The sequence below is a fragment of the Cervus canadensis genome, chromosome 29 (assembly GCF_019320065.1).
Source record: "Cervus canadensis isolate Bull #8, Minnesota chromosome 29, ASM1932006v1, whole genome shotgun sequence".
NCBI lineage: Eukaryota > Metazoa > Chordata > Mammalia > Artiodactyla > Cervidae > Cervus > Cervus canadensis.
The window spans coordinates 21,611,336-21,634,336 of NC_057414.1; the positions used below are offsets into that span (position 1 = coordinate 21,611,336).

Below are 23,001 nucleotides of genomic sequence, written 5' to 3' on the forward strand. Positions count from 1 at the left end.
GGAAAAGAGACAGTTGAGGTCAAAGTTTTGTCCTGCATAAAGGTACCAGAGATGAAAAAAATGAACAGGTGTTGATAATTCACATCAAGATTAGAGATGGAACATTAGAACAGAATACAGTAAGCCAGGTGGGGAACCAGGAGCATCTCTATGAGCATGACCAATAAACCACTCTCTCCATCATCCCACCTCCCATCCAATTTCTGGATTTGTTAGTTATCTTAAGGCACAATAGTGTCCTGCCTCGATATCTGCATATAGACTTTTCCATTCTTCTATTAGTCTAGTTAATTGGTTTAAAACAGCGTTTTGCTGATCATTCTGAGTACACTAAATAGTTAAGGAATTAAGTTTTATATCAAAAACCCCTTACACGCACACACAGATGGCCAGAAATATAGAATTTACTCTTAGTATGTGTAATCCATTCTAATATGTTTTATCGTATTGCTTTGAATTGTACTGTATTGCATTGCCTTTATATATGGTATTGAATTCTGTTGTATATAATTTATAAATGCAGCTACGATCCAATGACTTGCTTTCAGCCTACAAAACCTGCAGTTTAAACCATGCATTTGTTTCATACACACTTGGTAATACCTGTATTTTCCTTTGCTCCATAACATTTTATAATAGAATAGGAGCATAGAGTCACTTTAATTGTGATGTGTTCAAATTGAGATCCTGGTCTTAGCTGAAGAAAGACTGTAAAGATAAGAAAATATCTATAAGTGTTACTTTCTATAGATGTAGTTACAACTGAGATCATATGGCATGCAAAGTTGAAATATTTGCTCACTAGGCCTTTACAGAAAATCTGTTACAGAAGACCTACATAGAAGTGGTATATATTGAAAGGAGAGACAATATACTCTTGAATTTAGGGGGTGCTATACATATATGCTTCTATAACTAGTCTATGAGATTCACAGGGATCATGGTCACAATTTTTGCAACTCTGACTTCCTCTATATCATCCTGAATTAACTCTGATGACACCTGAACCCATATTTGTTGGTAAAGTAAATTAACTACACAGAGACAATTAAAATATTTGAGTAGACAGTCTTGCGTATAAAATAACTATATCATGAAATTTGAGATAACCATTTGATCAATTCAGAGCATTACAGCTTTAAAAGTTTATCAGGTATCTACTATGTGCTTGACACCAGATACTCTGAAAAAAATTATGGCCCCTGATTTTTTAGGATCTGAGAATCTAATACAGTGGTTCTCTCTGAGGGCAATTTCCCCCCAGGGGACATTTGGAAATGTCTGAAGACATTTTTAGTTGTTATAACTGGAGAAATGTTACTGGTGGGTCAAAACCAGTGTTAACTGTTGAACATCCTACATGAACCAGTCTTACAACAAAGAATCATCCAGCCCAAAATGTCAATATGACGAGAGTTGAGAGAAAATAGTCCCTTAATTTAGTAATTAATAAACACTTACTGAGTATACTCTGTACCAAGGATTATTCTGAGAATCAGGGCTAAAACAGACATAAAAAACATTTCAACATATGGTTTATATTCTAGAGTGAATATACAGAATAACAAAATTAACACATCAGTGACATTGCAAGCTAGATGACAATCACGGCAAAAAATAGAGCACAGGAGATGGGAAGCGTGCCAGTGGGGAAGGTTGTAAAAAAACAGGGTGATCACGGAAGGCAGTGAGAGTGTAGCATCTGAGAAAACGCCCAAAGAGGAGAAAGAGTGAGCCCTGCAGTAATCAAGCAGAAGAGTGATCCAGGCAGAGGATACCACGGGTGCAGAGCCCTACGGAGCAGACCGCAGATTCCATAAAGCTTTACAGACCCTAGCAATACACAAAGCCAAAAGGAGGTAGAAGAAAGGAAAGGATTGTTTCCGCCTGGGAGGTCAAGAATGACTCCACAGAACTGAACCCTCCACTGAATCATAAAAATAAATAATAAGCAAACAGGCAGATTAGGGCCAAGGGTGTTAATGTCAGTGGGAGGAACAGCATCTGCAGAGGTATAGAGGCATGGAGCATGACCAGGTTGCAGAGGAGGCTTCAGTTGCCTGGAGAAGGGGCTGAGAGAAAGGAGGAGCAGAGAGAGGCTGAGTTAGGACTTCATGAATGCAGGATTTGGTCCACTTCATAGATGGGCCATCTCTTCTCCGCCTGTCTCACCAGATACCCACTGGTCTTATGGATGCTTTAGGACTGTCCGTATTATCTTATTTTTCCACAACTCCATTTCATTCAGAGTAAGAGTGACTTTTTTCTTAGGAAGAGAGGATCAAATGTTTAATACAAATTCATTTTTGGATTTTAAAATCTCTTAAATGTAGAACTGGAGAATCATATAAAAGGAAAAGCAACTCAACAGGAAATTACTGAGAACTTGGGAATGGGGTACATTAAATCCTGACTGCGTGCAGCTGGCTGGGGGGGAGGGGTGGATCAATCACTGACACATCACCCAAAGAACCGGGTGCCTCAGTAAGTCTTTAGTACTACCTACGGCTCATGAGGTGTCAAGAGCATGACTCTGGAAAGAGAGACCTAGGTTCTAGTTATGGTTCCAGCTCTTATCAGCTGGTTGATTTTTCCCCCCTGGCTTTATTGAGATATAACTTACATAAGTTCAAAGTGTACATGTTGTTTTGAAATATTTATATATTGCAAAATGATTATCATCATGACTGTTTTTAGGAAACTCTTTCATCTCCTTGAGCAAACTTTATTCTTTCTATTTTTATTTTTAAATGAAATATACTTGATTTACAATGTTGTGTTAATTTTAGTTGTATAGCAAAGTGATTAAGATATATATATAAATACACATATAACAATATATGAACATATATGTATATATCTCTTTTTCAGATTTTTCCCCTAACAGGTTATTACAAAATATTGAGTGTATATTTCCTCGTGATTTACAGTATGTCCTCACTGCTTATCTATTTCTTATATAGTAATATGTATATGTTAAACTTAAACCCCTAATTTATCCCTTCCCCACTTTCCCCTTTGGTAACCACAAATTTGTTTTCTGTGTCTCTGGGTCTATTTCTGCTTTGTACTATAATAAATAAATAAATAAACATACAAACTTCTTACTCATATAATTAGGTCATAAAGAAAACCTACATCATATTGTTACCACCAGGCTTAAATAAGATAGCCCAGGAGCAAAAATAAACTCAAAATGGATTAAAGATATAAATGTAAGACCAGAAACCATAAAACTCCTAGAGGAAAACATAGGCAAAACACTCTCCGACAAAAATCACAGCAAGATCCTCTATGAGCCACCTCCCAGAGTAGTGGAAATAAAAGCAAAAATAAACAAATGGGACCTAATTAAACTTAAAAGTTCTTGCACAACAAAGGAAACTATAAGCAAGGTGAAAAGACAACCTTCAGAATGGGAAAAAATAATAGCAAATGAAGCAACTAACAAAGAATTAATCTCAAAAATATACAAGCAGTTCATGCAGCTCAATACCAGAAAAATAAAAGAAGCAATCAAAAAATGGGCCAAAGAACTAAACAGACATTTCTCCAAAGAAGACATACAGATGGCTAACAAACACATGAAAAGATGCTCAACATCACTCATTATCAAAGAAATGTAAATCAAAACCACAATGAGGTATCATCACATGCCAGTCAGAATGGCTGCTATCAAAAAATCTACAAACAATAAATGCTGGAGCGGGTGTGGAGAAAAGGAACCTTTTTACACTGTTGGTGGGAATGCAAACTAGTGCAGCCACTATGGAGAACAGTGTGGAGATTTCTTAAACAACTGGAAATAGAACTGCCATATGACCCAGCAATCCCACTGCTGGGTACACACTCTGAGGAAACCAGAATTGAGAGAGACACATGCACCCCAGTGTTCATCGCAGCACTGTTTATAATAGCCAGGACATGGAAGCAACCTAGATGCCCATCAGCAGATGAATGGATAAGAAAGCTGTGGTACATACACACAATGTATGTACCACATACACACAATGGAATATTACTCAGCTATTAAAAAGAATGCATTTGAATCAGTTCTAATGAGGTGGATGAAACTGGAGCCTATTATACAGAGTGAAGTAAGTCAGAAGGAAAAACACCAATAAAGTATATTAACAAATATATATGGAATTTAGAAAGATGGTAATGACGACCCTATATGTGAGACAGCAAAAGAGACACAGATATAAAGAACAGACTTTTGGACTCTGTGGGAGAAGGTGAGGGTGAGATGATTTGAGAGAATAGCATTGAAACATGTATATTACCATATGTGAAACAGATGACCAGTCCAAGTTTGATGCATGAAACAAGGCACTCAAAGTCGGTGCACTGGGATAATCCTGAGGGATGGGATGGGGAGGGAGGTGGGAGGGGTTTCAGGATGGGGACACATGTACACCCGTGGCTGATTCATGTCAATGTATGGCAAAAACCACCACAATATTGTAATCAACCTCCAATTAAAATTAGTTAATTTTAAAAAAAGATAGTGAAGTATGTGGCATAATATCCACATGTCTTAAGTGCTCAATATATGTTAAAGCTGTCAGTCTTTTTCTCTCTAGGTTAATTAATAGAATACAGCATTCTTTTTCAAATATCAAAACTCTTTGCAGACTACTTCCCTGTTGGCTCAGACAGTAAAATAATCTGTCTGCAATGCAGGAGACCTGGTTTTGATCCTTGGGTCAGGAAGATCCTCTGGAGAAGGGAATGGCTACCGGCTTCAGTATTCTTGCCTGAAGAATTTCATGAACAGAGGAGCCTGGTGGACTACAGTCCATGGGGTCGCCAAGTGTCAGATATGACTGAGTGACTAACACACTTTCCCTAAGATGGACACAAGTCAATGGCAGAGTCAGTTTGAGAGCTTTTTGAGTGTTGGAGTCTAACCAGTGCTTAGTCGCTCAGTCGTGTCTGACTCTGTGACCCCATGGACCGGAGCCCGCCAAGCTCCTGTACCTATGGGGATTCTCCAGGCTACTGGTGTGGGTTGCCATGTTGGAATCCATAACAACAACAAAATGATGAGGGACATTAAAAAACCTAAAAAAAGTAATAGAATGAGAGACAGTGTTCAAATTTCCAAAGGCAAAATTCAGGGAGTTAGTTCGGGACTCCCTACAAATGTAAAAACTAAAGCAATTTTCAAATTTCATCTTTGCAACAAAAACTCTGAAAGCAATTCAGAATTTGGCATTGTGTTTACACAGGAGCGGAAAGAAATGGAAGCCTGCAAGTACTAGCTGTGAAAAGCAATTGAGAAGAAAGCCCAGGCTGAGAGGGTCAGAAGGGTCCTTGCAGCACTGCTGTATTGGAGCCCAACACGCCTATTAGCCCGGGAGCTCATGGTCTAGAGTCTCTTAAGAAATAAATTCCAGTAAGGTCTCCCCGGGAACACCATTCTGTGATTTTGTATAACTGCATGGAATTAGATGTTAAATCTTCAGTGAGATATGGATCCCAGCTGCACTGACAGCAGCTGGTTAACTTGGGTGGACCCGAGCTCTCGAGAGAGCTCTTCCATTTCCCATCTTGGAACTGGAACAATTTCTCAGATTTGTGAAGAGTTGCACACAGAGTGCTTCCTAAGAACCCTGAATGGTGATTTGCAATGGTATCCTCATCTATAAATGTGAAAACTAAGAGGAGAGAGGCAGATAATTTGCTCCAGAGAAACTTAATTGGGAAGCAGGGATGAAGAACTCCAGGTTCTGGGATTCGAACACAGCATCAGGTACCTGAGAAGTGATGTCAGCGTCACTCAGTGGGAGAAATCTAGTTTGGGGATTTAGGAGTCGAGGGGAGCAGAGAAGGTAGAAATACAAGAAGAAGGAAGGATAAAAGAAAAAAAAGAAGAGAGGAATGAAAAAGAATTACCTTAGCAATCAGACCCTGCAGCAAACACTGCACTCCCCATTCCCACCCTTCAACACCTAACCCAGACAGACACCTAGGTTATCAGATAAGAGGCTTTTGGAAATGGGCCCATGGGTACCCAGTTCATATCTGCCAGTTTCTAGCTATATAATTTGGGGATAATTATGAAATATCTATTAAATTTATCTCCCTCATGACAAAATGGAAAGAAAGATAGCAACCTTTTTACATGGTCGTTACCAGGAATAAAAGCCAAATACTTAGTTTCAGGTACTCAAAATATTTTAATTATTGACATGGTTATTATTATTAATTACATACTTATAAAGACAGTGGGGAAATCCATTTGAGGACAAATACCCTGACGTGGGGAACCAAGGGTAAATGACACCCCTGATTCACAGGGCTATCTGGCCACAATTGTGTTTCATTGAAAATGTCCTATTTTTCATTCCAGGCTTGAAGGTCTCAACCAATGAATCCAGAGTTAGAGTTATTAACAAGCATGTCACAGAATGCAAAGGAATTCCAAAGAGTGCTGCTTATTGGAGGATTTAAAACATATATTTGACCTTTCCTTGGCTGCCTTGAAAGTCAAAACCCAAGGCTCTCTTAAGTGAGCTTGTCTGATTAATGGCCGCTTTCATGTTCATACACGCCCGCCGGGTCTCCAGTCTCCACCACCGCCTGCTTATCTGTCTTTCTAGATGTTTAGCGATATCTCATCTACAACATGAGCTGCCCTCATTCTTGAGCCAACGTTATTTTTGAAATATTTAGGCTCAAATCCCTCAGAATGTATTTCTAATTTATAGGCAGAATGGTACAGGTAAAAAGAACACAGTCCCAAGAACCAGAGAAACCTGGATTAAACCAGTAGCTGTGTGACCTTCAGCCAAATTAGTCACCTTCTCTGAGCCTCTGTGTGCCTACTTGTGAAATGAAGACATAAACACCTCTTCTTCAAGTCTGTGTCAGACAACTGACAGGATGTACACGAAAGTAAGCGGCACAGAGCCTGATGCGTTGCCTTCCTCTCCAGATCTGTCCCTTGCCACTTTTACCAGCTGCCTTACCCCGCACTAGGTGCAGTTCCCCACACATGCTGAACTTGGTTCTGCAGCCATCTGGTTAGCCCACATGATGCTGGTCATAAAGGGATTAAGCCAAGAAGCTGTGGCTACTATTTCCTGAGGGTGTTACAAAGGAGTTTTCATGATGCCCAACTTTCTGCCCAGCTCAGCAGTTGCTCTCAGCTCAGACTCTTAGCTGGAAGGGAATCCACTTATCCTGAGAACTTTTCAACATCTCCCCCATACCCACAGTGTGCAGAAACTGTTCAATCTGAACAGTGCACTATGATCCCAGAAAGGAAATGGCAGGTAAAGAGAACCCAGGTGAGAGGGACAGAAAGACAACACAGGGCATCTGACACTCAGCCTGCATTTGCAAAGTTCACAGGAGAGAAGCAGAGCCTCCCTGAGAAGCCATTTGATAACATGTGGGCCTCAAGGACCAAATTCTTTCCTTGGATAAGAGTAAGAAGTAAAAAGGGAGCTCAGGTTAAAAAAGAAAAAAAAAGTACTTGGAACAAAATCGCATGAGAGATAACACCACTGAACCAGACCGAGACTGGATCAGATATATTATTAAAACCACATCAATTGAGGATCACCTCCAATTGTTTGCTGATTTGACTTCTCAGTGAGAAGGAAGGTGGAATGAATATCAGAACCCACTGCAAGCCTTAGTCATCTCTTTTCTATAATATCACACTTGACATTTATTAAAGCATGGACTCTGAAATTCTCAAATATTATTTCCTTTATAAAGTTCACAGTAAAAAAAAAATCTAAGAATTGGTGATACAAGCATTCAAAAACTAGCAATTGAAATCTTACTGTGCACCAAGTGCTCTGGTAGGCAGTTAACATATAATAGTGATCAGAGCAGATAATGTCTCTGGTTTTATGAGGCTTATCTCTTCAGAGTCCCTTGGACTGCAAGAAGATCAAAATAGTTTGTCCTAAAGAAAATCAATCCTGGATAACCATTGGAAGGACTGATGCTGAAGCTGAAGCTCCAATACTTTGGCCACCTGATGCAAAGAGCCAACTCATTGGAAAAGACCCTGATGCTGGGAAAGATTGAGGGCAGGAGGAGAAGGGGGCAGCAGAAGAGGAGATGTTTAGATAGCATCTCTGACTCAGTGGACTTGAATCTGAACAAAGTCCGGTAGAAAGTGAAGCACAGAGGAGCCTGGCATGCTGCAGTCTATGGTGGTGCAAAGAGTCAGACATGACTTAGCAACTGAACAAATCTTTCAGTGGGGGGAAACAAACAAGTACAAAAATTCAGATAATAAGTGTTATGGGGAAAACTAAACAAGAGTAAGGGAGATAAGTATTAGGATCGGGTTACTATTTATGGAGGGTAGTAATAAAGGTCTAAGAAATTGGCATTTGAACAGACACACAAAGGATGAGAGAGGGCAGAGCAGGCAGACACTGGGGTGATGGGTGTCCTGGGAAAAGGAACAGCTCAGTGCCAAGGCCCTGGTACGGGACCTTACCCAGCAAACTCAGGAGCTGCGAGGAAGCCAGGTGAGGCAGGGGCTGAGACATAGGAGATGACAACAGAAAGTTCACAGCATCTTAGTTCTCCTAGGGGCTTTAGGACACTTAAGGACTTTGATTTTTTGGCTCTGAATGAAACAGCTGCTGGAATGCTTTGTGCTACAGGGTAACATAATGTCATTTAGGTTTTAACAGGATCTTTCTTGCTGTTGTGTTGAGGAAAATAGACCACAGGGTGGAACAAGTAATAATGAAAGCAGACAGACTAGTTATAAAGCTATTACGGTAATTCAGATGAGAAACTTGCAGTCCCCTAAACCAGTGTGATAGAAGTGGAGGCATGAAAGGAGTCACCAGCTCTTCTAATAACCCATGGACCAGGAAGAGTTTACAGAGCAGCGGCAAGATCTCTGTCCAAGGGACACAAAATGGGTAAGTAACATGTGTCTTCTCCTTCTTCTACAGAGTTATCAATTAAGGAGGCTTTTTTTTTTTTTCCTGGCAATAAAATGGATTAATGCTTACATATATTTTTTCTGCCTGGAATTCTTCCCCCTGTTGGTAAATTCGGTAACTCCTACGTGACCTCCAAATAGCAACTGAAACATCTCCTGACCTAGGAAATATTTCATGATGGATGACCCTCTTCCATCCCAGGCCTGTAGTCTAGGTTGCAAGTAAAGTGACAGTGAAAGTCGCTCAGTCGTGTCCGACTCTTTGTGACCCCATGGATTATACATTCCAAGGAATTCTCCAGGCCAGAATATTGGAGTGGGTAGCCGTTCCCTTCTCCACGGGTTCTTCCCAACCCAGGGATAGAACCTAGGTCTCCCACATTACAGGCGGATTCTTTACTGTCTAAACCACCAGGGAAGCCCAAGAATACTGGAGTGGGTAGCCTATCCTTCTCCAGGGGATCTTCCTGACCTAGGAATCGAACCAGGGTCTCTTGCATTGCAGGTGGATTCTTTACCAGCTGAGCTACAAGAGAAGCAGCCTAGGTTAAAGATCTGTATTTGTTTCCTACATAATGGATCCCCACTGACTTGGTTTGTTAAAACAAACATAAATATTATTCCCTCACAGTCTGAAATCAAGGTGTCTGCAGGGTTGGTTCCTTTTGGAGGCTGTGGGGGGGATATGTTCCATGCCTTTCTCCCAGGACCCAGTGGCTTCCAATAATTCCTTGCATTCCTTGGCCCGGAAACTTCCTAAATTCAATCTCTGCCTTCAGCTTTTGGGGCCTACCACATGAGGCTAGGTGTCCATTCTCCCTCTCATTTCTCTGATAATGACACCAGTCATTAGATTTAGGGTCTGTCCAAAATCCAGGATGATATAACCTAAAGATCTTTAACCAAATCTGCAAGACCCTATTTGCAAATAGGGTCATATTTACAGGTATTGAGGGTTAGGACACAGTCATATATATGTGTGGAGGAGGCACTATTTAACCCATTCTCAGGCCCCTCCTGCATTCCTCCAGAGACATTTCATTGCTTACCATACTCTCCCTCAACTGTCTTCTTACTGGTCTGTCCAAGCTAAGAGATTTAAGTTTTTTGAGCATGCACATCATGTCTTTCATCTCTCTTTCTCCAGTTTCACACACAGGTCTTGGCACATAATAATCAATCACTCCTTATTGAATAAACCAATTACAAATCACAGAGTAGAACTTCTAAAATCAATAAAAGATTTAGCCAAGTGTCACCAGGCAGTTTAAACTTCCTATTATCATTGGAGAAGATACTCAGGTATCTAATGTTGGCCTTTTACAAGTGCTTTTACAAATTTATATTTTCTCCTTCAACATGACAGAATATATAGTATAAATGAAATTATATATCTATACACTGGGCAGTGGAGAAGAAAAATTCTTAAACATAAGAAATATACTAGCAGCTTTAGAAGTTTTAAACAAAACCCATCTCAATAGTTAAATAATTTCCTCTTCCTTCACTCGCCATTCATGGTGATGTTCTTTTCCATTTACTATTTTTCAAAAGAAGAATCAGAAGCCTTCAACATCCAGAATGATACCATATCTGAAAGTTATTTCCAAGAAATTACTGGAGTGAAGAACAGAGTCAAAACAGTAAGCATGAGAGAAAACATCTAGGAAACCAGAAGAAGTGAATGAGATTTTCAAAAGTGTTCTTTGTATCTAAAATAAGGGGGAAAAAAGGAATTGATGATCACTGGATAAAAAAATCTGAGAACCTGAGAAGCAATATATAGAAAAGACTTGGAAAAAAGAGAAGTAGAGCTTGTCCTCAGCCACAGAAGCCACGTCAAAGAGTAAAAGCAGAGAGCTGAGGAGTTAGGACATTTCTCAACATGAAATGAAACGAGCATATGGAGAGAGGATATTGAGGGGGTTCTAGTCTCTCAGACCCCAAGTCCCCTAGAGATCCCAGTAGCAACCTCTTGGGATTAAGCCAACTCAAAAGACCCTTTTCTTGAGGGCATCATAGTGTTTTAGGTGGCAGGAAGTATTCTCATTCGGATGGAACTGCTTAGCTAACATGAGTCTGGAACTGCCAGAGGTCATCTCTCCTTCCATGTGAGAGAACCTTCCTAAGAAAGAAAGGTACCACAGAAAAATTCAGACTCAAAGAATGGGAAAAGAGAGATGTCTTCCTCAAACTAATTTGGACAGTAGTCCAGAAGTGCCTGATCTACCCCTGGATTGCTAGTTTCAGGAGCCAATAATCCATGGTGTGCTTGAGCTAGTTTGAATTGACATTGCATCACTTACATCTTTTTTTTTTTTTTTTTTAACTAATAAGGGAGAAAAATAAGCTTCCCTATTTTGGGAACATCAATTAATTCAGCATGGGTAGAACTGAAAACGATAATAAAAAGGGGCAGGAGATGAGGCTGGAGACAGAAGAAGAATGAGAGTTCAAGTGGGTGAAAGCCGATATGATGTGAAGCTGCTTGTGACTGCAACTACAAGTGGTACAGATCTCACAGCTAAGGTTTTATGTGCATGAAAAATTCAGATCACACCAACAGCCACACTGAAGAAAGGGCTCTGAAGCAGGAAGAACTCAAGGGGAGAAGACATCTTCTTTTTCAGAAAGATAATATAGAGTAGACAGCAAAGCCACCCTGCCCCAGATGCCATGCAACACTGATACAGCATGTTTTAGCAGACCAGGCACAGTGTAGGGGCGTGAAATACGATGGCCTAGAATGAATGACCTGTGGTCAGGAGATAGGTCCTGAGCATCTCTTCCCAACCAGATTGGGTGGCCTTACAAAAGTCATTTAACACACTGGAAATAGAGAGAATAACCCCCTACTCTGTCAACTCCACAGGATTTTCAAGATGTCCAAATAAGACACAGATATGCCAACACTTTGGAAATTGTAAAGTTCTATGCAAATGTCCACTCTTCTTAATGTTGTCAGGAGATCAGGGCTGGGTGTGGGCTTTGATAGTCATTTTCTGTGTGATCATGAGGTCATTAAAACTTTGGGATCTCATTTCACTTCTTTCTAAGAAGAGATCAAACTCCATTGTGTTAAATGTTCCTTCCAACTACAACAAGATTTCAGTAATTCTCCAAATATGCATTTTCCCTTTTTGGAAAAGAGGCAATAGTTGAGTTTAGTAAAGTCATTGGGATTTTTCCAGAAGGCAAGAACCATACTGTTTCTGAAGAATGGGCCCAATCACATGTCAGTTCCATAGCCAGCAGCACCTACAGTTATAATACTACTAACAGAAGCAAAATTTCCAGTGTTAATTCTGAACAACACATGGGTTAAATTTGCATTGACTATTTGCTTTAATAAAGCAGTTAGTTTGCTGTGCATTCTTTGAGAAAGAATTCCATAAAATTTGTTAAAATTAAACTCCTGGTACTTAACAGATTAAATTACAAGGAAAATTCACTTCAGGTTGACATATCATTCCCTGGAGAAGCAGAATAATTGAGGTGTTCATAATACAACAACTATCATTGCATAGAATTTTCACAGCCAAAAATTGCCGTGAAATACACTGAGACACTGTGATGAGGCAGGCAGGCAGGTTTTATCCCCATTGAAAAGGTAGGAAAACTAAAGCTCTGGATGTAACCTGAAGTGAAGGGAAGTGATAGTCACTCAGTCATCTCTGACTCTTTGTGATCCTTTGGATGGTAGCCCACCAGGCTCCTCTGTCCATGGGATTTCCCACGCAAGAATATTGGAGTGAGTTACCATTCCCTTCTCCAGGGGATCCTCCCTCCCCATGGATGAAACCTGGGTCTTGAGCCATCACATCAAAATACAGAGTGGGTGGAACAAGTGGAATTTGAATTCTGAGTCCTTTGACTTCCAAGTCTCTACTAGGCTCTATTCCCACCTGGTACCAACTCTCCTAGGGTTACTATTAGGTGCCACTGTTCTTGCTTTTGTGTTAGGTACAGAGGAGATCGCTAAGTTTTTGAACCCGGGAGGGAAAGAAAAGACAAGCATTATGAGTGGCCCAGACCAGCTGAATGTCATCAGGAGAGTTCAGATGAGTTTGTTGTATGGGTTTACACAACCAAATACACATCATACAATCCTCTAGCTTCTATATCCAATTTCAGGTCCAGTGCCCACAGGTGTGATTGATGGAACTCAATTAATACTGCTCTCTACTGCCTGATTTCTTAGTGACACCAAGTTTTCTCAGCATGTTACAGCTGCCCTGAAATCTCTCCACAGGCTTCTGCCACAATTGGGTATTGATTGAAAAATTCTATTACTGTACTTAGTTACATAGCTTTCAATAAACAGGTCACAGACAGCACCATGGCTGGTTTCAAGGAGAGCTGAAAGAGCCAAGGGCAATGGGATACCTGAGAAAATTAGCAAGAAGACTTAGAGTCTCAGATAGGATGCACGGATCTCCTTATTAGAGTGTGATCTGTTAATTTCAGAAGTACTGACTCTCTTCTCGTCCTCAAATGAGGCAAACCTGCTGGATACAAAATTGAAAATGTTTAACAGAAACCTGATTGTGCTTCAAAGAAAGACAAGAAGCAGCACTTGGCATGTGATGGTTTGGAGGAGCCAACGCACACATAGTCCAGTTAACATGTATTGAACAGCCCCTTGATCCCCAGGCACCAAACTGGGTGCTGGAAGATGATAAGAAACATAAGACATGATTGTGATTTCCATGATCAAGAATTGACCAATGGCAACTCACAGGTCAATCTAGTCTGCTACCTATTTTTGTGAGTAAGGTTATATAGGAACACAATCAAACTCATTAATTTCCATATTTTCTTTGCCTGCTTTTATGCTACAATGGCACAGTTGAATAGATATGATGGAGACTATATGCCCCAGAAAACTAAAATATCTACTACTCCTCTCTTTACTAAAAATGTTTGCTGACCTATGGACTAGACTATTGTGGGAGAAATAGGTACTAAAGGGCAATCTGAGTGTAACACCCTAAATTCCTAATAATCAGAACACATCGTGATCAGAAAAAGAAAAAAATACCTACACTTTCCTTAGATCGCCAAGCAAAACTGTGTGAGCTGTCTCTGAAAGAATGAATGAGTGAGGTAAAGGAAGGTAAGAAAAGAGGTGAAGGCCACACAGAAGTGCCTGCTAAGCAAAAGCACAAATTTGTGGAACAAGAAGATCATTCATGGTTATGGAAACACAATCTCCATACGAGGAGCTGAACTATGTGAGTTTCAAGAGGAAGTTATGAGCCTGATTATGAAGTGTCTTCTTTGTCATGCTGGGGGGCCCAGGCTTTGTCTGCAGGATACTCCAGACTACTGAAAGGATTAAACAAGGGAAGGAATAGTCAAATTTGTATTTGACTGGATCTCTCTTAGAGGAAAGAGGATTTTGAATTGTGAGAGACAAAATTAAAAACTGTTAGAAGCAATGCAATAGCACAAGTGGTAGATAATAGAGGTGTAGGCTGTGGTTGTGGTGAAACTCATTCAGTATTAAGGGAAGCAGACCAATGAAGAGGAAGATGGGTGTCACTGAGCAATTTCCTTAAAAATGATGTCAACCATAGCCAACATCTCTGACAAGCTTTTTCAACACATAGAAAATCTCTCTGAGACATGTTGCAAGGATACTGAATACAATAGAGGAAAGAAGAAAAAGGTAACAACAGCTGCTTAAAAGAAGAGAAAGGTGACTACAAATGTGCTCTATGTCAGACACAGTGCCAACTTCTTCACACGCTATTTCTCGATTCTTTCTATTGCCAGAAACAAACAAACACTATTATAGCCATGTTAAAATAAAGGAGTCTCCCTAGTCCATGGCATCGCCAAAGAGTCAGTGTGACTTAGCAACTAAACAACAACAAGCCTCTAGATATTGTGTAACGTGATGAGTAGAGAGTCTGGGATACGACAAGTGCTTAACAGATTTGATGTCTTCACTTATGGGACTGTCCTGAGAAATTACCCTTATTAAATTCACACATAACTGAGAGCTTTGTCATTTAACAGATGATTCTACATACCTTCTCTCACCCAAGCATTTTTCAGGTATTCAGAACCCAATAAAGACAGTTCAGACCTGGCCTTGGTATCACAGAGGTTATAATGCATGGTGCTGCTATACACATCTCCCTCATATAGTAAGAGTTTGGTTTGGAAGCAAAAATCAGAGAGCTTGAATCAATTCCATATTTCGATCATTTATATATATAAACGAGCTCACATGGCTTTCTAACTATGAAGATATTTGGGAACTCAGAACAATAATAAATGAGCTCTCAATTGGTTTCTTCTTGAAAAAACAAAAGTGTTACTCAGTACACATGTTTCTTATCTGAAGCTCTAAACTCCATATGATGTTTGCTGCTCTCTCCTCCAAACCTGAACAGATTACATATGTCAAGTACTAAAGTAATTATACAAGGAAGCCATTAGGCTGAGCTGACTCTAATGCAACAGGATCCTATGTAAGCAAATAAAATGTAAGCCAGTGTCAATTCCTATAAATGTCTCAAGGTTAAGAAATCTAAAAAAAAAAAAAAAAAAACTAAACTTAAGATGAACCAATCACAGCCGACCAACTAGTGTTTCCCAAAGAAGGCAAGCTCGTAAGCTACAGCCAAGCAGATGACCTCCTAGCTTTGTTTCCAGATCTGCTCTACAAAAGCCCTTCCTACTGTGGGGGTGCTGCTAGATTTGAATTGATGTTTGCTAAAGTAAACTCAAAAATTTTATGAGAACTCAAAAATATGTATGTGGCTGTGCATGCGCTTCAGTAGTCTCTGACTCAGTGCGACCACAAGGACAGTAGTCCACCAGGCTCTTCTGTCCATGGGATTCTCCAGTCAAGAATACTGGAGTGGGTTGCCATGCCCATCTCTAGGGGATCTTCCTGAACCAGGGATTGAACCCGCATCTCTTATGTCTCCTGCATTGGCAGGCAAGTTCTTTACCACTAGCGCCACCTGGGAAGCTCCAAAAATATGTACAGAAGATACAAAATAAAAATTTGTGCTTTTGACAATGCTAGGAAACCACACAGATAAAATAGAGTCCTCTATAGTTAATAGTTTATTTTGCAGTTCTAGAAGCTTAAGAAGTGACTCCCTTTTCTGAAGTCTGTCATTATGTAAATGTATAACATACTATATTCTGCCCTGGCTGATTTCTAGTGCTTTACAAATTACATAGATCTTGCTATAAACTGTGAGTTTTTCTAAGAAATTGATACATCTCTTCTCCCTCCCTCATTCAGTGCCCAATTCAGGGATAATCATACATATCAAAGGCAGAATGGGAGTAAAAGGTGTATTAGCTTGCTTCAGTTGTGTCTGATTCTTTGCGACCCTGTGGATTGTAGACCATCAGGCTCCTCTGTCCAAAAGATTCTCTAGGCAAGAATACGGGAGTGGATTGCCATTCCCTTCTTCATATATTAGCTTCAGTTCAGTTCAGTTCAGTAGCTCAGTCATGTCCAACTCTTTGTGACCCCATGAACCGCAGCCTTTATGGAAAACCAGAGCCTGGGACAAGTTTGAATGTTTATGAGGGAATGGTGGGGGAGTTGATGCAATCCAATGAAAGCAAGAGGGAAAGAGAGACAAAGAAGGAAGGAGAGACAACAAGAAGTAGTCACGCCTGTTTGCTAGCCCTGCCCTAACAAATTACCACCAACTGGGTGGCTTCTACAATGAAACTTTACTCTCTCACAGTTTAGAGACTAGAAGTCCAAGACCAAGGTGTTGGTAGGGTTGGTTCCCCCCAAGAACTGCTTGTTCCATGAAGGAGAATCTGTTCTATGCTCTTCTCTCCTAGCTTCAGGTGGTTTGCTGGCTACCTCTGCCCTTCCTTGTCTTTCAGAAATATCACCTTGATCTCTGTGTTCACCTTCATGTGGTGTGTGTGTGTGTGTTCAAATTTCCCCTTTTAATAGGGACACCAGTCACAATGGATTAGAGGCTCTCCCCACTTCACTATGACCTTATCTTAATTATATCTGCAGCCCTAAATTTCTAAATGAGGTGATGTTCTGAGATACTAGAGGTTAGGATTTCATCATATGAATTTTGTGGGAACATAGTTCAACCCATAACAGTAGGTATGATACTGTGATATAATAAAAAATATATATTTTTAGCCTTCATCCACAATTCCTAGTACACAGCTCCTAAAACTCTTATAATTCCTTATGTAAGAGTTGTAGGGGCATCTGTCTTTTAAATTATTTCATTTGTGTATTGGGGTTCCCTGGTGGCTTAGACGGTAAAGAATCAGTCTGCAATGCAAGAGGCCTGGGTTCAATCCCTGGCCTGGGAAGATCCCCTGGAGGAGGGCATGGCAACCCACTCCAGTATTCTTGCCTGGAGAATCCCATGGACAGAGGAGCCTGGCGGGCTACAGTCCGTGGGGTCACAAAGAGTCAGATATGACTGAACGACTAAGCACAGCATATTTATTTATTTGACCGCTCTGGGTCTTAGTTGCCACATGTGGGATCCAACTCCCTGACCGGGGATCTAACCCTGGCACCCTGCATAAGCAGCATGGAATCTTAGTCACTGGACCATGAGGAAAGTCCTGGGGCATCTTCAAAAAAAATTAGTTTTGTCCCAGTTCCACAGTATGAAGGTAAAGTGGATATCTTTCGTTATTCATAATAAATCCCTTCCAACTACACCTGTTTATGTTAATGAGGCGACTTCTGACAAGCACTAACAATGGGACTGGTGGCCAAAGGAACCAACCACATGATTAGCTGGTTGGAACTTTCAGCCCTGCCCCCATCTTCCATCTCCATGGAGGGAAAAGGGGCTGGAGGTTGAGTTCAGTCACCAATGGCTAATATTTTAATCAACAATGCCTGCAAAATGAAGCTTCCACAAAACCCTGAAAAGACAGGATTTGAAGAACTTCCAGATTAGGACACATCACAGTCTCTCCTTTATAGTAGGTAAAACAAAACAACATTGTAATGATGGAAATGGTTTCTTGGTGACACGGGATGCCTCGGAAAAGCCATTATAAAACTTCTGCATCTCAGAACAGACTTCAAGAAGGAGAGAAAACAAGTCACACGTTGTGTCCTTATGACTCCTGCCTTTTCTTCATCAAAGTTTGCTCCAAAGAGCACTGACTGTCCTGTAATTTCAGATGGCGTTATTCCACCTCCACAAAAGTGCTGGAAAAGCCAGAGCTTCTAGGGTCTGGTCAGGTTGGATTTAGACATGGGAGGTGCAGCAGATCCTCCCAGAGCCAGCATGATGGAAGTTGTCCCAAAGCCTGGCAGTAGACCCCAGGATAGGTGAGAGAATCAGTACACTCCGGTTGGTGGCTGGAATACCAGTATTGTGAGAATGACAGAAGCCATTGCTCAGCTATTCCAGCTGGAAGCAGGGAAAGCAGCCAAGGCCCAGAGGACAGATGGGCTCAGAGTGCCTGGGGAAGTACATAAAATTGGTCTAGTAAACATGTGTTTAAAAACACAGCAAAACATAATCGTCAACACTCACACAAACATGATAAAAAAAAAAACATAACAATGTATGGGAAGTTAGTGATGGGTGAGTGTATTCATTTCCTAGGGCCGCCATAATAAATTATTGCCAACTTGATGGCTTAACAGAAACAAGAAAGTATTCTCTCACTCCATGGCTTCTAGATGCATAAATTCAATTCTGTCTGCATCTTATCTTGCTGTGCATACCTGTCTTCACATGGAATTCTCCTCTTTTTATAAGGAAACAAGTCATATTGGATTAGGGCCACCCCAATGACCTCATCTTAACTTGATCACATCTGCAAAGACTCTATTACTAAATAAGGTAACAGTCACAAATACAGAGAGTCAGGACTTTAATAATATTGCAGGGGAAAGCTTAAAATGAAATGTTCAGTCTTTTTTTTTTTTGAAGGTCAAGTTTAAATTTAATGACTTTGGTATTAACTATACACATACTAGTAAGTGCCAAGACTTAAAATCTTCCAGTTCAGTTGTAACTCCAGACAGGATCCAGAGAGGAGTTCTAAAAATCTCTTCTCTAGGTTTTATGGAGACTTTCTTTACCCTCCTGTGTTAGCCTCTTAAGGCACTGCGTCAGCCTTAAAAGGGCATTGGATAGGGCGAGAAATGCTCAGTCTTGTCCAACTCTGCAACCCCATGGACTGTAGCCTGCCAGGTTCCTCTGTCCGTGGGATTCTCCAGGTAAGAATACTGGAGTGGGTAGCAATTCCCTTCTCCAGGGGATCTTCCTGACCGAGGGATCGAACCCAGGTCTCCTGCTTTGAAGGCAGACTCTATGCCTTCAAAGCTCTGAAGCCACCAGGGTCGGGGGTAGGGGTTGAGAACGGGACACATACAATTCAACACATGACACTGAGGATAAGACAAGCAGGGCTCTAAAAGTGGATTTATTCCTGACAACTTGCTTGATCTTTGGCATCTCTTGAATTGGGGATTCCACCTCTCTAAAATGATGTGCACACTCAGTAGGTAAATGGTGTCTGACTCTTTGCGACCCCATGGAATACAGCGTGCCAGGCTCCTCTGTCCATGGGATTTCCCAGGAAAGAATACTGGAGTGGGTGAGATGAGTGGCTCTTATTTTACAGGTAGACCCCTCTCCATAAAATTCATATAACTAAACACATACAAATGTTTCATGGGATTCCTAGGCCTCCTAAAGCCCATCCCTGGAACCTTAAGAACAATCTCTGTCCCAGTTAATCAAGATCTTGTCAAACTTTGCCAGTTTAGAGTTTTATTATTAATTTCTATGCCTTACTAACATTTTTTGCTCAAATTTTATGAGCTATTTCAAGTCCTGTGGCAAGGATAGCTCTCTTTAGACTTAAGAAAGTAAATGCTTCTTTCCTACTTGCAATACTGTCCATGCCAGGACTTTCAAGGGATGAATGATGTTGGATATTTTCTGAGGAGTCAGAGTACCTTTGTTACTATAAATCTGGGGTAAAGTTTCATTATAATAGAGGAGCAGTCAGTATCTGCACCCACTTCAGAAGTTCTGGGGTAAATAACTTTATCAGGAGGTTTGATAGCTCTAGACCTTGGGCCTTGCCCAGACCAGATAACCTTGCACATTTTAGCTACTCTGAGAACCCCATATTCAATCAGCAAAGTCTGAGAACCTCTGACACAATGAGACCTATTTAAAGGATGTATGACTGGTGATCACACATACTTTATGTTTCCTCCAATGTCTCTAATTTGTAACTGCTCTTTATAAAGCAGGAGGACTGCAGTTATCTGACTGCTTAACAGCGTTCTGAGTGGTGGTAGTGGTGGTTATGTACTCAGTCATGTCTGACTCTTTTGGGACCCCATGGACTGTAGCCCACCAGACTCCCCTGTCCATGGGATCTCCCAGGCGAGAATACTGGGGTAGGTTGCCATTTCCTTCTCCAGGGCATCTTCCCAACCAGGGAGCAAACCTGTGTGTCTCCTGCTTGGCAGCTGGGTTCTTTACCACTGAGCCACCTAGGAAGCCCTTACACTCTGATTAGCATTTAGCAAATGCTACTGAGGACAGAACAGTAGTGAATCAACTCCCACAACACACTACCTCTAGAAACTGTATGACACGGGCAGTTTCACTATTGCTTTGTCTACATGTCACATCTCTCTCAAAAGACTGTGAGAAACTGGAGGTGAGGAATCATGTTTCACTCTTCTGTACTTCTCAACTCAAGAACTACGTGGCAGAGTAGCTTGGCCATGATGAGGGTGAGGAAAGAGAAGCATGTAGGCACATAACTTGGGAAGCTCTCAGTCGTGAGGGCATGCAAGCACGCTGCACAAGAGATAGAGAATTTGTTAAGCAGTGCCTGAATGAAGGGGAACCAAGGAAAGATGAAGGAAGACAAGCAGTGGATGAAAGAAACTGGGAGAGAAAAAGGCAGGCTGGCAGAAAAGAAGGGGACAAATCACAGTTAATGGGTCAGAGACACCATTCACTAAGTAACCATTTACTCTTCTACATTTCTCAGCCTCCGCTGCAGTTGCTCAGGGTCCTGTGACTAATTTTAGCTCTGAGCAGAAGTCACATGAGCCATGTAAGAGTCAGTGGATCCTGTCTACCCATTCCTTCTGCTGTCACAGTGATCTTGGAAGATCTTATACTTGCAAGTATAAGGGATCTTATACTTATGTCAAACACATAGCATCAGATGGAGGAGGATGATTCAATGCACATCAGACTTTATATGAGTAAGAAATAAACTTTTATAGTATACGCTATTGAGATTGTCTGTTTTACTATTAGAATGACATAGTCTTTCTATCCTGATTAATACAATGACACATCAAATGTGATGGATGGGGTGATAATGTTATCTTTAATCATAGGAGAAAAACAAAAAGGATCCAGAGACATGCTTTACTTTGATATAAATTATACAGATGGACTCATCTTTCCCAGCCTCTTCCCTTTCAGTTCCATTTTTAAGAAAAATTATACTCAATGTTCCAAGTCACGCACACTGAAAACTGCCATTTGATTGAAAAGACCTTAGCAACCTACCTTGTCCCAGCTTGCATTGAAACAACTTTCGTAAGAGTCCCTTCTCACATTACATCTGTTTTAGTGATTGTATATGGTTTAACTGAGCATATTACTCTCCAAGTTTTCACATACTGAAATTTCAACCCAGTAATCTCTTTATTTAAGCCTTACTCTCTCAGAATATCAATAAGATCTTCAAAACGAATATCTTTTATCTCTTGTGAGTTTTGGAATTTAACTTCTTCTTGCTATAATCCTTGAGTTTAATAACTTCAGCAATTAGACATTTAAAGGCCACCAGAGTAAAGGAATGAAAACAGATAATAAAATTAAGAAAGTTTAACTATATAGTATTTTATTTTCATATCTGTTTGTGTATATGTTCTATATGATGTGTACACGCATGACATGTTGTAAGTGTAGTGCCAAAAGCAACAGATTAGAAGAATAAAGCCCTAATTCTAATGCTGCCTTTTACCTGTTATTAACTTTACAATCTCAGTGAAATCACTTAAACTATTTCATTTTTCATGTATAAATTTTGATAGAACCAAGTAAGACTAAAAAACAAGTTGGAAAGACTCTAAATTCTGAATTAACAGTCCTGGGAATGACACCTAGTTCCCCCATCTTTCTAATTAAATTTTTCCTATTGGACTATCGCCAATTAGCAATGCTATGATAATTTCAGGTGAGCAGCAAAGCGACTTGGCCATACATATATGTGTATCCATTCTCCCTCCCATCCAGGCTGCCACATAAGACTGAGCAGAGTGCCCTGTGCTATACGGTGAGTCCTTGCTGACTCCAGTGACTCTAGCTTGGGCAAGTCATTGACCTCCAGAAACCTCAAGGGGGTCAACTATCCTATACAGTCACTGTGAGATTCAAAATATAATATATGTAAAAGGGCATGTCATAATATATGTAAAAGGGTATGTCATAAAGCGTGGCTGATAGTATATATTAACTAAAGGTGTTTCTCTAAGTGCTACATATATGGGGAATGTTACTGTTACTAATATATACATGAAAACATTTTCCAGTTAATATTCCATGGCAAGTTTATGCCATAAGCTGAAAAAGTTTATCAGAAACCAAGGATTTGACATCACAATTACAGTTTTGATAATAAAAGAAGGTCGCCCTTAAAGAATGTTGAAGACTTCTTGATGTACTGAATAATGTACATGATGCATTATTGCATAAATGTCAGTTGTCGATTTTGCAAGTCTATTAAAACAGACTTGGGATAAACTGTCGTAAAAGTGAATACTGAAATAGAACTGAAGCCAACTCTGCTCAAGGGTGGAAGTGATATGAGTCTCTCACCTCTGCCCTTGGGCTTGATGATCTGATTAGCTACATGAACTTGGGTATATTGTTTTCATCTTTATAAGCTTTAGCTTTCTCCTTTGCAAAATTTGGAAATTAGTAGTATCTACATTGCTGACATTATTGGGGGAATATCTTAAAGGAAAAATGTAAGGGACTCAGCAGAGGGCAGACCCAACACAATAAATACTGGCCAGGGGC

The 23,001-nt window shown here is 40.4% G+C and overlaps 1 protein-coding gene and 1 non-coding gene across 3 annotated transcripts in view; both read right to left on the reverse strand.

Annotated features, from left to right (window-relative positions):
* NELL1 (neural EGFL like 1) overlaps nucleotides 1-23,001 on the reverse strand; it is a 1,014,750-nt gene that overhangs the window by 248,356 nt on the left and 743,393 nt on the right. The gene's annotated exons all lie outside the window — the stretch shown is intronic.
* Nucleotides 18,936-19,058, reverse strand: LOC122431517. Its single transcript, XR_006266538.1, has one exon. It is a non-coding gene; the product is annotated as a small nucleolar RNA SNORA26 (small nucleolar RNA).